Source organism: Lepisma saccharinum, chromosome 7, assembly GCF_977018435.1.
Source record: "Lepisma saccharinum chromosome 7, izLepSacc3.1, whole genome shotgun sequence".
Classification (NCBI taxonomy): Eukaryota; Metazoa; Arthropoda; class Insecta; order Zygentoma; family Lepismatidae; genus Lepisma; species Lepisma saccharinum.
The window spans coordinates 85439252-85454059 of NC_139235.1; the positions used below are offsets into that span (position 1 = coordinate 85439252).

At 37.4% G+C, this 14808-nt stretch overlaps 2 protein-coding genes across 7 annotated transcripts in view; one reads left to right on the plus strand and one right to left on the minus strand.

Annotated features, from left to right (window-relative positions):
* LOC145989983 (uncharacterized) overlaps positions 1-13488 on the minus strand; it is a 65239-nt gene extending 51751 nt beyond the window's left edge. For 2 of the 3 annotated variants that reach the window (XM_083125541.1, XM_083125544.1), the window contains exon 1: positions 13155-13488. The gene's annotated coding sequence lies outside the window, so the exon portion shown is untranslated. The remainder of the gene's footprint in view (positions 1-13154) is intronic. The other variant, XM_083125542.1, reaches the window with a different exon arrangement.
* The window catches only part of LOC145989985 (uncharacterized), a 180355-nt gene that overhangs the window by 89877 nt on the left and 75670 nt on the right, over positions 1-14808 (plus strand). The gene's annotated exons all lie outside the window — the stretch shown is intronic.

The window sequence follows — 14808 nt, forward strand, 5'->3', positions numbered from 1 at the left end:
TAGACAAGTTAAAAAGAGAAAAGAAAGTGCAGAAATTTTTAAAAAAGCATCCATTTTTAGCTGTATCAGCTTATCTTTCTTGTAACTTCAAATTACAGCAAGTGGAGTCAGATTATTCTAGGAACATCTCCAGCCTAGTACACAATTTTCACTAGCAAACCTGCAAATAGTGTACAGTATAAACAAGTTGAAGACAACTGATGTGTACTGGGTCTCAAAGTTGTTTTAACACTGGGAGCATATTTCATTTCGAAAATTTTATGTGTATATACACACATACTGGAGAGGAAAGAAACAGTGCAAATACTAAGAAAAAACTAAAAATCCCACTCTACTCAAAATGTACAATAATAAGGAAATAAGTGTATTTTGTGGATGAGAACAGTTAAGGAACATACGATTCTGTAAAAAGAGTGCAGAAGTTAATATACTGGGTGAGTCAAAAGTTCCAGGACAACCTAATAAGCAGAAAAAGGAAGGAATATGAACGATCTGAGGTCGCAAGCAGGTAATTCCATTTCAAATAAACCAGTGCTGTCACGTTCCAGTTCCGATGACACAATGAGAGTTACAAGGAGGAATGGTTTCTCGGAATCAACGAGAGATGGCAGCACGCTATATAAAGAGGAGCAAAGGAAATTATAAAAAACTTAGAGCGGAGAAGAGGGATTATATATATTATAGTAAATTGAGAAATATATAAAAGAAGAGTTCAAATACTATAAAAGAAATAAATAGAATGTTGTATATAGTAAATTACAATAATTAAGGATATGGCCGCATATGAAACGTTTAGGAAAGTTATTAAGTAAGCGAACAAATTCAGAAATCTATCTCTTTTTATTTTTTTGACGAGGAGAACATCGTCAGTATTTTGGTTTTGTCCCCGGTGGCGCTGTTGTCAAATTAGACGCCCCGAAGCACTTTACGGTTGCGCTCCTTTTTAGTCGCACTGGGCCATTGGCAGCGCTTGTTATTAGCGATCCTGGTTATTCCCCTTTGGTCGTTAAATAGGAGGTGGCGCTATTGTCAGTTTAGTCGACCCTACTCTTTCTACAAGTATGGCTTGTATTGTTTGCCAAAGAAGCGGGGAAACCGAGCACATAAATAAGATTACGCTTTAAAAAAGAAAGATAATAAATTAAAAGAAGAAAAGAAGAAGCCTTTTCCATATTAAAAAAGGAAGAAGAAGCCTTTTTCATATTAAAAGAAGAAGAAGCCTTTTTGATAATAAAAGAAGAAGAAGCCTTTTTCATATTAAAAGAAGAAGCCTTTTTGATAATAAAAGAAGAAGAAGCCTTTTCCATGTTAAAAGAAGAAGAAGCCTTGTTGATAGTCAAAGGAGAAGAAGCCTTTTCGATTATCCATATATATATATATATTTTCTCTGTATTTTGCATAGTTCTCAGAATATAGATCCGCATTTAACTATATCCTCTTGGCTATAAAATGCTTTTTTATTTGGAATTCTCGAACAAAGAACCTATCCCCCTGAGATTAAGATATCTGTAGCCATGGTAAATAACATTTTAATATGCACCCCCAAGGGGCGTAGCATTAGTGGCGACCAACGTTGCGGCTAGCAGAATTGTGAATAAGAAAGCGAAGAGAGAGAAAGCCAAAATGGAGGAAGAAAATAAAATTGAAGGCGAGAACAGAGAAACTATAATGAAAGGAAAACCAAAGAAGACAGAAGAGGTGAACATGATAGAAATGTTCCAGAAGTTATCGATGCAGATAGAAGAGAATAGCAGAGAAGCAAAAGAGAATAATAGAGAATTAAAAACACAGATGGAAGAAAATAGCAGAAGATTAGAAAGAAAGCTCGAAGAAAAGTTAGAAGAAAATAATACAAAGATGGAAGAAAGGCTCGAGGAAAACAGCAGGAAATTGGAAGCATCGAGGTCCGAAACCCATGAGATGTTCTTGAGACTGAATGAAACGTGTGAAGGAAATAGAAAGTCGTTGGAAAGAAAGATAGAAGAAACAAAGTTGTTAATCGAAAGTATAAGTTTAAATACAAACAAAAGAATAGAAGAGGAGGTTTCAGAGATTAGAGAAGAAAATGAACGAAGAAATGAAAGTCTGGAAAGGAAAATGGGGGAAAGCGATTCTCAGATAGAATTAGCCGTTTCAAGAAAAGAAGAAAATGACAGCAAGACAGAAGTAGATGTTTCCAGAATAGCAGAAAACGGAGACAAGATAGAAGAAGCGAAGGTCCTTATAGAAGATAGAAGTTGGAAGATGAAAGAGGAAAGTTCCAATGACGAGCATGACGGCAAGATAGAAGCAGTAGCTATAAAGTTAAGAGAAGAAACCACTCAGGAACTTAAAGAGGTCAAAGAAGAGGAAGATAAGAAAATAAAAGAAGATGAAAGAGGAATAGAAAGGGATGAAAAATTTGAAAGAAGAAAGTTCCGGTGACGAGTCTCTGATGGAGGAAGAAAAGAAGCATACGCCTAACCGAAGATGTAAACAAAGAAAGAAGAAAAGTAAAATGAAATTTAGATATATCCACTTAAAGACATGGAAGAAGAAGAAGAGAAAGAAATTAAAAATAGAAAGGAACCTGAAGAAAGTTAAGAATATGCTAAAAAGGGTCGACATAGATCGAATGGATTTTGATGCTACTTCGCCAAAGAGAAGGAAGAAGATGAGACGGAAAAGACAAGGAGAGCATGCATTTGATGAAGATGTAGAACATAAGAAGTCTTCGCAGAAACCAGATTGGAAGAAGAGAGAAATGAAAGTAATTTCTTTATTAGAAGAAAGTTGGAAGAGGAGGAAGAAAGATCTTGAGAAGAATAGAAAAGAAAGTACAAAGAAGAGAGAAATAGAGAGAAGAGGAAAAATGCTACATGCCAGGAGATATAATTGCACAGAGAAAGTGAGAGGGAATATAAGCAGTAGAAATGCGAGTCAATGAGAAGAGTCCAAGGAGATGTAGTGAAAGTGGAAAAATTTATCTATTTCCAAAAGATTTCTTCCAATAGAGAAATTTTTCATCCTCAAGGAGGGGAATTTGTGTCACGTGCCAGTTCCGATGACACAATGAGAGTTACAAGGAGGAATGGTTTCTCGGAATCAACGAGAGATGGCAGCACGCTATATAAAGAGGAGCAAAGGAAATTATAAAAAACTTAGAGCGGAGAAGAGGGATTATATATATTATAGTAAATTGAGAAATATATAAAAGAAGAGTTCAAATACTATAAAAGAAATAAATAGAATGTTGTATATAGTAAATTACAATAATTAAGGATATGGCCGCATATGAAACGTTTAGGAAAGTTATTAAGTAAGCGAACAAATTCAGAAATCTATCTCTTTTTATTTTTTTGACGAGGAGAACATCGTCAGTATTTTGGTTTTGTCCCCGGTGGCGCTGTTGTCAAATTAGACGCCCCGAAGCACTTTACGGTTGCGCTCCTTTTTAGTCGCACTGGGCCATTGGCAGCGCTTGTTATTAGCGATCCTGGTTATTTCCCTTTGGTCGTTAAATAGGAGGTGGCGCTATTGTCAGTTTAGTCGACCCTACTCTTTCTACAAGTATGGCTTGTATTGTTTGCCAAAGAAGCGGGGAAAGCAAGAGTATAAATAAGATTACGCTTTAAAAAAGAAAGATAATAAATTAAAAGAAAAGAAGAAGAAGGCTTTTCCATATTAAAAAAGGAAGAAGCCTTTTTCATATTAAAAGAAGAAGAAGCCTTTGTGATAATAAAAGAAGAAGCCTTTTCCATATTAAAAGAAGAAGAAGCCTTGTTGATAGTCAATGGAGAAGAAGCCTTTTCGATTATCCATATATATATATTTTCTCTGTATTTTGTATAGTTCTCAGAATATAGATCCGCATTTAACTATATCCTCTTGGCTATAAAATGCTTTTTTATTTGGAATTCTCGAACAAAGAACCTATCCCCCTGAGATTAAGATATCTGTAGCCGTGGTAAATAACATTTTTATATGCATCCCCAAGGGGCGTAGCAGTGCATAAAATTTTGATGTCATGGATTTGGATAAATTTTGGTATATATGTTTCTTTTCATCTGAAATATAAAAAAATGTATTTTTTGATTTTTCATGTTGCCGGTTCTTGAGTTATTGAATTTTGAAAGTTGACAAAATTGCCCAAAAATCGCTCACCGCTGAAACTTTAAATACAATTTGCAAGAGACCTGCTTTCAACTACAGACCTCGGCATGGTCTCATTTTAAAGCTTATGAAGAGGGCTTTCATTTGATATAAAACATGCTTGGTTTTTTGTGAAAAACAAACTTTGAAGGTTTTTCAAAATTTTATGTTACAATTTCCAAAAAAACTAAATTTTCAAAAATTTTACACATATTGGTACACATCTACTGAAGGTTCAGTCAAAATTTCAAGGTGGTATCGCTCTGGTATCATATGAAAAGTGAATTCCTTTCAAGACCATGCAATGATTGAAGTTAACATATTTTGCATAGCTAACCACATTATAAATACAGAAGCAATATTCACGCCACAACAGTCATGTTCAAATTAAAGCTCATTAAAAGCTGAAGAGAATGACATTAATTTGAGCTCTCTACGTCAAATTGTTTTTGATCTACTTAAGATGGGTTTAAAAAATTTGTAGAATTAAAACCAAAGAGTTGCATAATAGCAGGAGCCAGTGGTATCCACACTGTATGTTTGTACCACTCATCAAAATGTTATACTAATGATAGCTGGAGGTCACTTAAATAAAATAACTCTCCCAGGTTATGAAAATCTATTAAAAACATACCAAGGTTGTCTTTCAAAAATAATGTATAGGGTACCACAACAGAAGTGTTTTCTAGATGAGTGAGTGTCCCAGCATAATTGATTTCAAGGAAGCCTTGCTAACAAGCCTTGAGGGAGAGATGATTGAAAACATAAGCTACAAGCAGTGGATATCAGTGGATCGCTGTTCTTTTGAGACAATTACTAAATCCTAGACGAATTTGTTCAACATTTTTCAAATCAGTTGATCAACCTCAAGAGACACGATTTTATAGCCAAACAGCAATCGGTATATTTTTCTGAAAGGAAAAGTTCTCTAGTGCATGATGAAGCGGTGGTGACATGTGATTTTGCTGAGAATTACTTATTTATTTTGCAGGATAAAGTACAAGGATTCCACTGGAACAACTCAATGGCAACTCTTCATCCATTTGTATTATATTTTAAGGACAATGAAGATATTCTAAAACATAAGAGTTATGTCTTCATTTCAGACTCCTTGATTCACAACACAGTTCTTGTCCATGTTTTCCAAAGAAAGCTTTTAGATTTCTTGAAACTTGATTGTCTGCCAAACTTACAGAAAGTATATTACTTCTCTGATGGTTCAGCAGCGCAAATTTGTGCAACCATCATAGAGATTTCGATGGCATTGTGGCTCAGTAGCATTTTTATGCAACAGCACATGGTAAGGTAGTGTGTGATGTTGGAGGGACATTAGAAGCTGGCAGCCAAAGCTAGTCTCCAGAATCCTCTTTCAAACCAAATCATGACACCACTCCAGCTATTTGAGTGGGGAAAGGAGAACATTCCACCAATAACTTTCTCTCATGTGACAAATGACGAATATTTGGAAGAAGAGAGACTTTTACACACAGTTTGGTGAAGCTGTAGCTGTAGCTGTAACAGGGACTCAAGAGGTTTCATGTATTCATACCAGTAAGCACAGAAAAAGTGGAGACTAAAGTGTTTTCTGCATCTGAAGAAAATTTGGTACATTGTGCTAAAGTTAATGCAGATGTTGAAAATGTACCCTTTGAACACATCACAGGTTTTGTTGTGTGTGCATTAGGGTGGATCGAAAAACCGTTTTTTTTCGAAATCGGTGTGCGGCTAGTGCTTAAAGTGTGTGGTTGGTGGTCCTTATAACCCATATAAAATTCCAACTTGATCGGATAATATCTTCAGGCTGCGCTTTTTAGTCAAAATTTTAAATTTTTATGAAAAAATGTCAAAAATTTGCAATTTTTCCTGATGGTTTCTCGATGTTTCTGGAGTGATTTAATGGCAAAAATTACATATATTGCTTGTATGTTGCTTAATATTAACGATTTAGTGTGTTTGAATCAGGGAAAATTGTTTCTTAGTTCGCCAAAATTCGTCAAAAAATGCCAAATATACAGAAATGTTACGGATGTTGGGTAGGCAATAACCCGCTATAATTACTCGACCCTACCGACTTAAATTTACCAAAAACGATAAGGTAATAGGAAAGGAAGTAAACTGCAGCTCTTAGTTCATCGACTAATCGACTATCCAACACTCACCACGTGTAGGTGGCTGCAATCGAGTGCCGCCCGCCCACCCACCCAGGTAGACTGGCCTATTTAGGTTTTAAAGTCTGCTTTGGTATAAAACTTTGGTAATATTTTCCTGTCCTCCAATCGAGCTCTGATATAGCCATCTCAGGAGTCATAACCACATACAGCAATTGATGCAGCAGTTACATCTTTGACGCACCGTTCCACAGCCTAGCTATGGCACGGCAGGTCAAAAAAAAGTCTGCAGTTTTCCTAGGGAATCGTCTATTCCTGCTGTGATCTCTTCAAAGTCTTCATTGGTAAGTAAGTATGCTACTGGAGGCGATGTTATTTCTTCTTTTTCCCAGTGCACTAAATCTGTGTAATCTTTGGCATTAAAGTTAATCACTGGGGGTGCAAATTTTCTAATGGTGTTGTTTGGTTGGCTTTTTTTTGCTTCCGATCTTCTTCGCCGTGTTTTGACACACATTTTGGCGACTGTCTGCCAACATACCAACAAGTATGTTTTCTGAATGCCCCAGAAAGCAAGATTTTGAAGACGTTCATAGAGTAAAGTCTTTAAATCGTTTGGTAAGTACTCCATTTTCTGTAATGTTAGCCACAGGTTTTTTGACGTGTCCTTGATAGTTCCATTGCATTTGATGTAAAACCACATGGGAGCGTAAACTTTAACGACAAATTCTGTCAATGTCTTAAGAGCAGGTGATGGATTTGACGTTGCTACATACAGTCGAAGGATGCACCCTGCAAGAGTCAGCCATCGAGCATGGTGAATGGGCCCAGGAAGACACATCGCAAGATCATTTGGACACACTCCACTGTTTGCAGCCTGGCACATTTTGTAGAGGTAAGCCTGGTCTTTGCTGAGAACATCAACGTCAATATCAGGAAGAAGTGCTTCAATTTTTTCAAACTGGACGATGGGCCGGTCTTGGCAGGTAGACAAGCTCTTTCCTACGTCGCCATGAAATCCCTTCGGGCCGGATGTCTTGCCGTCAATTTTCTCAAAAATGTGTCTTAGGGGCAGTTCATTAGAATGCAATTGACACACAATCCATTGGAGAGGACGCTGGATATATTCTCCTAAACGCCGAAAGATGCCGGTGTGCTTCCCCGTGTTCTTCCTCTCTCCGTCGGATCCTATGCACGACAATTCCGTCAAATCTATGCCTTCTTCGCAGAGAAAGTTCCAAATAGCGGCAGTTGCTCCTTCTGCGTCGGCTGTTTTGGGCGTAACATGGGTAAGGTAGAAGGAACCAGGTTCCTCGATGAGAGAAATGTGCTCTTCTTGACAAGTCCGTTGGTACGTTTTTCCAGTCTCTTCACATGTCTCCTTCACCAAAGTAGAATATTTCCTTCCATCGAAGTACAACGACAAAATTTTCTTGTTCTGGGGACATGTTGTTCTTGTAGTGTTTGTAGCGTTCGTGAGCGCTGTCGCCTGAAATTGTTTCTGTCTATAACAATGTTAAATTTCTTCTTTTGAGGTAGTGTTTTATATATATCACTCAGAAGACTTGGCGCCAAATGTGCAGCTAGTCTGTCTGACACACCTCCCCTCTCACATGCACGCGAAAACGAACTCGGATTGACCCTGGTCTGACTACTTTTTCCTGAGTTAAACTTCTTCTTTTGCGGAATTAATTCTCCATCTTCATCATCGCCAGGTAAGTCTTCCTTGTCTTCGACATTTTCAGCTTCGTCCACTTGCCGCACTTTTGACGACGAACGGTCTTCTATACGTTTTTCCAAGCTAAGCTGCTCTGTTTCTTTCCTATTTATTTTTTTCAGATTTCTTTTCGTTGTCGGGATGTCTTCTTTTCCAATGTACATTTTTTGGTCTGTTCTCTGGTCTTCTAAAAATTCCTTCTACATTTCAGATATTTTGAGAGAGCATTTGGAGGCACTCTAGTTCACACACTTTTCATGGTAAGTGTTGGATAGTCGATTAGTCGATGAACTAAGAGCTGCAGTTTACTTCCTTTCCTATTACCTTATCGTTTTTGGTAAATTTAAGTCGGTGGGGTCGAGTAATTATAGCGGGTTATTGCCTACCCAACATCCGTAACATTTCTGTATATTTGGCATTTTTTTGATGAATTTTGGCGAACTAAGAAACAATTTTCCCTGATTCAAACACACTAAATCGTTAATATTAAGCAACATACAAGCAATATATGTAATTTTTGCCATTAAATCACTCCAGAAACATCGAGAAACTATCAGGAAAAATTGCAAATTTTTGACATTTTTTCATAACAATTTAAAATTTTGACTAAAAAGCGCAGCCTGAAGATATTATCCGATCAAGTTGGAATTTTATATGGGTTATAAGGACCATCAACCACAAACTTTAAGCACTAGCCGCAGACCGATTTAGAAAAAAACGGTTTTTCGATCCACCCTAGTGTGCACATGATGCCAATTGGTGGGTGGGATGTGTACTTTCGAAAGATGATGTAGAACATGAAGTGCAGGTGGGTGTGTTTCTTGCATCCTGGTCCAGCACAGTCATTCAGTTATCCAAGGCGACCAGACGTTCTTAAAATCCCAAGATACGCAGTCCTTTGCAAAGTGGACAATGTAACAGCCACTGGTAGAACATACCAGCTGAAGCAAGAGGAGTTGACACAAGCATCATACATTTTATCAAAGACTTTCTGTATTACTAAGCAGTTCTTTGGTATGTATGCTTCTGTATTTATAATGTGGTTAGGTATGTAAAATATGTTAACTTAAATCATCGCATGGTCTTGAAAGTAATTAACTTTTCATAATACCAAAGAGATACCACTTTGAGATTTTGACTGAACCTTCAGTAGATGTGTACCTAAATGTGCAAAATTTTTGAAAATTTTGTTTTTTGGAAATTGCAAAATAAAATTTTGAAAAACCTTTCAAAATTTGTTTTTTGCAAAAAACCAAGCATGTTGCATATCAAATGAAAGCACTCTGCAAAAGCTTTAAAATGAGATCATGCCCAGGCCTGTAGTTGAAACAGGTCTCTTGCAAATTGTAGTTAAAGTTTCAGCAGTGAGCGGTTTTGGGGCAATTTTGTCAATTTTCAGAATTCAATAACTCAAAAACCGGCAACATGAAAAATAATAAAAAAAATATTTTCTATATTTCAGATGATAAGAAACATGTATAGGCTACCAAAAATTAGTCAAATCCATGAGATCAAATTCCAACATTTATTTTCTCTTGGTTGATTTAACATGGAATTACCCAAGCAAAGAACGGGGCTGGGGGCGAACCTTTTGAGGTAGGTCACGAATGTGGCCGCCATCTTGGATCCTAGTCAAAATTTTCAAATGGAAAGGGGGTCATGCGGCATATCAAAATGCATTGAAATTTTCTGAGGAATTCATTTCCGTAAAGACATTGGACCTATCTGGTGTGGTACAAAACATTGGTCACAGCAAATGGTAAAAAGGATGTTTTCTTCTTCTTTACTTGCAGGTATCTGGCAAAGGCACTGACGAAAGCAGAGAGGATTGAGGTGATCCTTATGTCTGGGGGACACAGCTGTCGTGTGATAGCTGCAGAGTTCAACAATCTGCATCCAGAGAGACCACCAATATCCCACAGTACCGTCGCATCCTTGATAGCAAAATTCAAAGAACTGTGAACGACAAGCCACAGAGCGGTCATCGAAAAACTGCCACCGATGGGGGAACAAGAATAGCGGTCTTGGCGTCGTTTGCCAAGAGTCCGCAATGCAGCACAAGGCGGTTATCAGCAGAATGTGGTATTAGCCAGAGGTCCATCGTGCAGATTCTTCATATCAATAAATGGCATCCGTACAAGGCCCAGATGCTGCAGCACCTCTCCGAAGATGACCCTGATCGACGTATTGAGTTCTGCACCTGGGCTTTGGACCAAATGCAACGGAATCCCTCATTTGCATGCAGCATTGTGTTCAGTGATGAGGCGAATTTCTGTGTGAATGGTGAGGTCAATCGGCAGAACCACAGGTAGCCTATTGGAGTGACAAGAACCCTCACTGGAACGACACATCCAAAGGCATGTCCGATAAGGTGATGGTGTGGTGTGGCATATGGGGCACCCGTATTATCGGACCAATATTCATCGACACTACCCTTAATGCTGAGCGTTACCTGGACATGCTACAGCAGATAGTGTTCCCCTCCCTTGCAACTGAAGATGGCAGTTTCCTGTCATATTTTCAACTTGACGGGGCTCCACCACATTACGGCACAATTGTTCGCGACTGGCTAGATATTCAGCTTCCTCAGCATTGGATTGGTCGTCGAGGTGCTGTCAAGTGGCCACATAGATCACCTGACCTGCACCACTCAATTTTTATTGTGTATGCGAAGAAAATTCGTGATTGGCATCATCTTGAGCAATGCATCGTAGAGGCCTGTCACACAATTACTTCAGATACTCTCTTACAAGTGCATCACAACTGGATCAGTCGCCTGCAGTTTGTGTTCAGCATGAGGGTGGGCATATTGAACATTTGCTGTGACCAACATTTTGTACCACACCAGATATGTCCAATGTCTTTACGGAAATGAATTCCTGAGAAAATCTCAATTTTGCATTTTGATATGCCGCATGACCCGCTTTCCATTTGAAAATTTTGACTTGGATCCAAGTTGGCGGCCACATTCCTGACCTACCTCAAAAGGTCCCCCCCCCCCCCCTGCCCCATTCTTTGCTTGCGACCTCAGATCTTTCATTTTTCCTTCCGTCCTTTACTTATTAAAGTGTCCTGGGTCTTTTGACTCACTCTGTATAATGATGTCAATAGTTTGTTAAAAAAAAGAAACTATTACAAGGAAGGACAAATTAATTAACAATTCAGAGAAGATATTTGTCAAATCGGTAAAAGTTCGGTATATCGGAGACACATTAAAATCGTATATTTGTGTTTCGCATGGTTCGTACTTACCAATTGTGCATTGCGGAACATAGTTCAAGGTACCATTATGCTTTTTACACGAAAAGAAAGACAATTTTTCTGGCTTCCGTAACACACATTTTGACTCATGTTATGGGTATGCAGTGTTTCCAACCGTCTTCACCGAAAAATACCTACTATCGTGTTTGTCACGTGTGAACATTTTACATTATGCATGGGTAGCTGATGGATAGTCCCACGAACCATTTCCGATAAGGTTAGGTTTGGTTAGGCAAGCATAGTTAAAAAAAAAAGGGTTGGAAACACTGAGAGGAGGTTACGTCATCAAACGTATGGAGCTTCCAGTTCCCGTAGGAAAGCAATGGGAATTGTGCGTCGGTGAGATATTTCTGTTGCAAAATACATGATTTACCGGTCAAATACAGGAACGAGTTTACAATACCAGCCCTCTCTCCAATTGCTATGAAATTTCGCCTACTCACTAATTGAGACCTCCTAATCACGAATCTGCATGTAATAATTGGCGGTCAAGTATGGAAATGTAGAGAAAAACGAAATAAACTATGTTTTCGTAATGTAACATAACCCTACCGTAAGAACACCAGGTCCACGGAAGACGCCATTTTCCCAACATGAAAAAATCAGCGTGCAATACACCGTTGCCAAACGTACCTAATCATACGAGTTCATATTCCTAAATAATAATTTTTCATCGTATTTATGCTAATGGAACCTAACCTAACCTCGTAGGCATTCCTCGAACACTGTTGTGCATGTCTCCCGCCATTCTTCCATGCTAAACACAATGTAACTGAGAATACAACAGTGTGGCAATGCTGGATACAGCATAACGAATTGGGTCTCACTTATCGCACAACACTTGACCAACCTTGTGTTCTGACGTCAAGGCAGAAAGCTTTTCAATTTTAGTGTGTTTAGTTCTCTTAGCATAAATAATAATTTTTCATTGTATTTATGCTAATGGAACCTAACCTAACCTTGTAGGCATTCCTTGTCTGACGTCAGAACACAATGTAGGAAAACTGTTGTGCGACAAGAAATGCGAAAGAAACATGGTTGTCAATTGCTTTGTATGGAGAATCATCGTGGTATTAACAAGGTTACTGTACAACTTCTACATGTTATTTTACAATTTCCATGCATGACCGCCAATTATTAGATGTAGATTCGTGATTAGGTCTCAATTAGTGAGTATGCAAAATTTCAAAGAAATTGGAGAGTGGTCCGGTATGGTAAACTCATGCCCAAATAGATTCCACGATGAAAGAAAAGGTAACTGTTCTGATTGTTTTATGATTTCTCCTAGCACAAAGACTAATTATCGTATAATTTTGGATATCATTGTAACACGAAATTTAAACCTTCCTTAAAGTAATGAACACTGTTTGGACACGAAAAAAGTTGTTTATGTTGAAAAAAAAAATGAAAATAACCTTACGCACTTCTCATGGACAAGATATTCTCCGTCCACAAGCGACAGTAAATATCGTAGAAGCGTGGGAATGAATGTAGAAGTAAATCGGAACATTAGTAGAAAGCATTAAGGAACCAAACCTAACCACGAAAGCATATTTTGAACAAAACCATAAGTAATCGCTAAAACTCCGCAGTATGTGTTAACAGACGTACATCGAAATCGAACCATGTAAAAGTGCATTCGTAGCATTATGAAATCGCAATAACACAAGAGGAACTTGGGCCAAAGGAAATACCTCGACGAACGTTATAAACCTTAGATAAACTCATTTCTGTACGTAGTTTCTTGTGTAAAAATGAAGAAATGTGTCTCCGATTTACCGAACTTTTACCGACTAATGGAAATTCAGAATGAGAAAAATGAAGCATTATGCAATTCGCACTTTGTCTACTTAAAATTTGATTATTAACTCTAACAACACATGGTTGTAGTACTGGAATAAAAGAAACGTTCGAACTAGATTCATGCAGCCAACAGTTACCTGCTGTTAATGCCAAACAAGTAATCATCTTCTCTTCAATACGTAATCAGACAGCTTCCTAGTTAAATAAAGTTATTTTGAATCTTATCTTGTCAAACACAACCTACATCCATTCATGTAATTACAAATTGTCTGCTTTGCTTTCCGCTTATTTCCCCGAATCACTGTCAAACGTAATTAATGTAATTCTTAATTCAATACAAAAGAAACGTGGAACATTTAAAATAAATAAACCTTTCTAAGGAAAGCAAAGATTAGTATGAATGTTTACACGAACGTTACACAGATTACTGCAAATTTTGTAGCAATTTGCGTCTTCAGTAATGAGCAACACTACCTCTTAAGCAATCACTCCACATACGGGTGATACGGGGAAAAGGGGGGGGGTCAGATCGGCTCTGTGATAAGCCCCTACACTAAATTTCCATGTGAAAGTATTAAAGGGACAACTCCCCTATTGGGAACGCCTATGGTATGCGCACACCAAAAGGCATGTTCTCCACCAGAGATAAAATATTTATCAGCCATCCTATTCACATTTGAGCAGGGTTGGCATGTTTAAAACACTTTGTTTTAAACGTTTAAAACACACGGCTTTGTTTTTTACAAATGTTTTAAACGTTTAAAACAATGTGTTTTAAACATGTTTTTTTACAAGTGTTTAAAACCAGTGATGTGCCGTAGACTATAAGTTTACGTCTACATGCGTTGTCTACGCGTAATCTACCCGTAGATTACATTGGGTTGTAGTTTACATAGACTACGTAGACAATCTAAAGTGCATTAAAATTAATTTTCAAGGCTTTCATGAAAGGAAAGTGACATTTTCAACTATATTGGTTCCTAACGAAATGAAAAGAATCCTATTTACAACAAAATTTCTCTTCTCTTCTATTATCAACTATGGAAGAAGATAAAGAGTATGCAAAAAACAACAACAGATGGCAGTCGTGTGGTAAGAGTGTTTTCTTTCCCCATAGAACACTAGAATATTTCCTATATTAGGTTTCTTCCTAGGTGAGAAATTGTTCGAATTTGGAAGAAAGAGTATGAAAAGTTCTCCTCACACATCAGCAACTGATATGCATTATAATTTTATTTTAATTTCAAGACGCCCTTTGCTAAGTTATAACCTTTCGCCATGTTGTTTACATGGATTATGTAATCTACGTGTATAAAATAGTCTACGTGTAGAATGTAGACTATCTTTGTTTACGCGTAGACGCACATCACTGTTTAAAATACATTTTGGTGGTAGATATTTTATAGTCTGTGATATTTTTTTTGTTTGGCAACCCTATTTTTCATTTAATCTGTGTCAATTAATCCTTGCCTTGCGGTTATCATTTATCGCACAACACTTCAGCAACCTTTTGTTTAGTTTAGTTTAGTTTAGTTTATTTGCGTCCAAGGACTACCGGTGTGTACAAATTACAGTACATGGTAATATAGGACATGTCAATACTTACATTACAATACAGGTACATTAATAGATTTTACAAATACAAAATATATAGCCAAAAATTGTAAAAAATTGGGTCTTACTCTGCTATTATATCAAAATCACAAAAAAATATAACATGAGAAGATATACTAATTACCCACTTTCATTTGACATTTAATTTTACAAGAATAATATGTGATTATACTACAT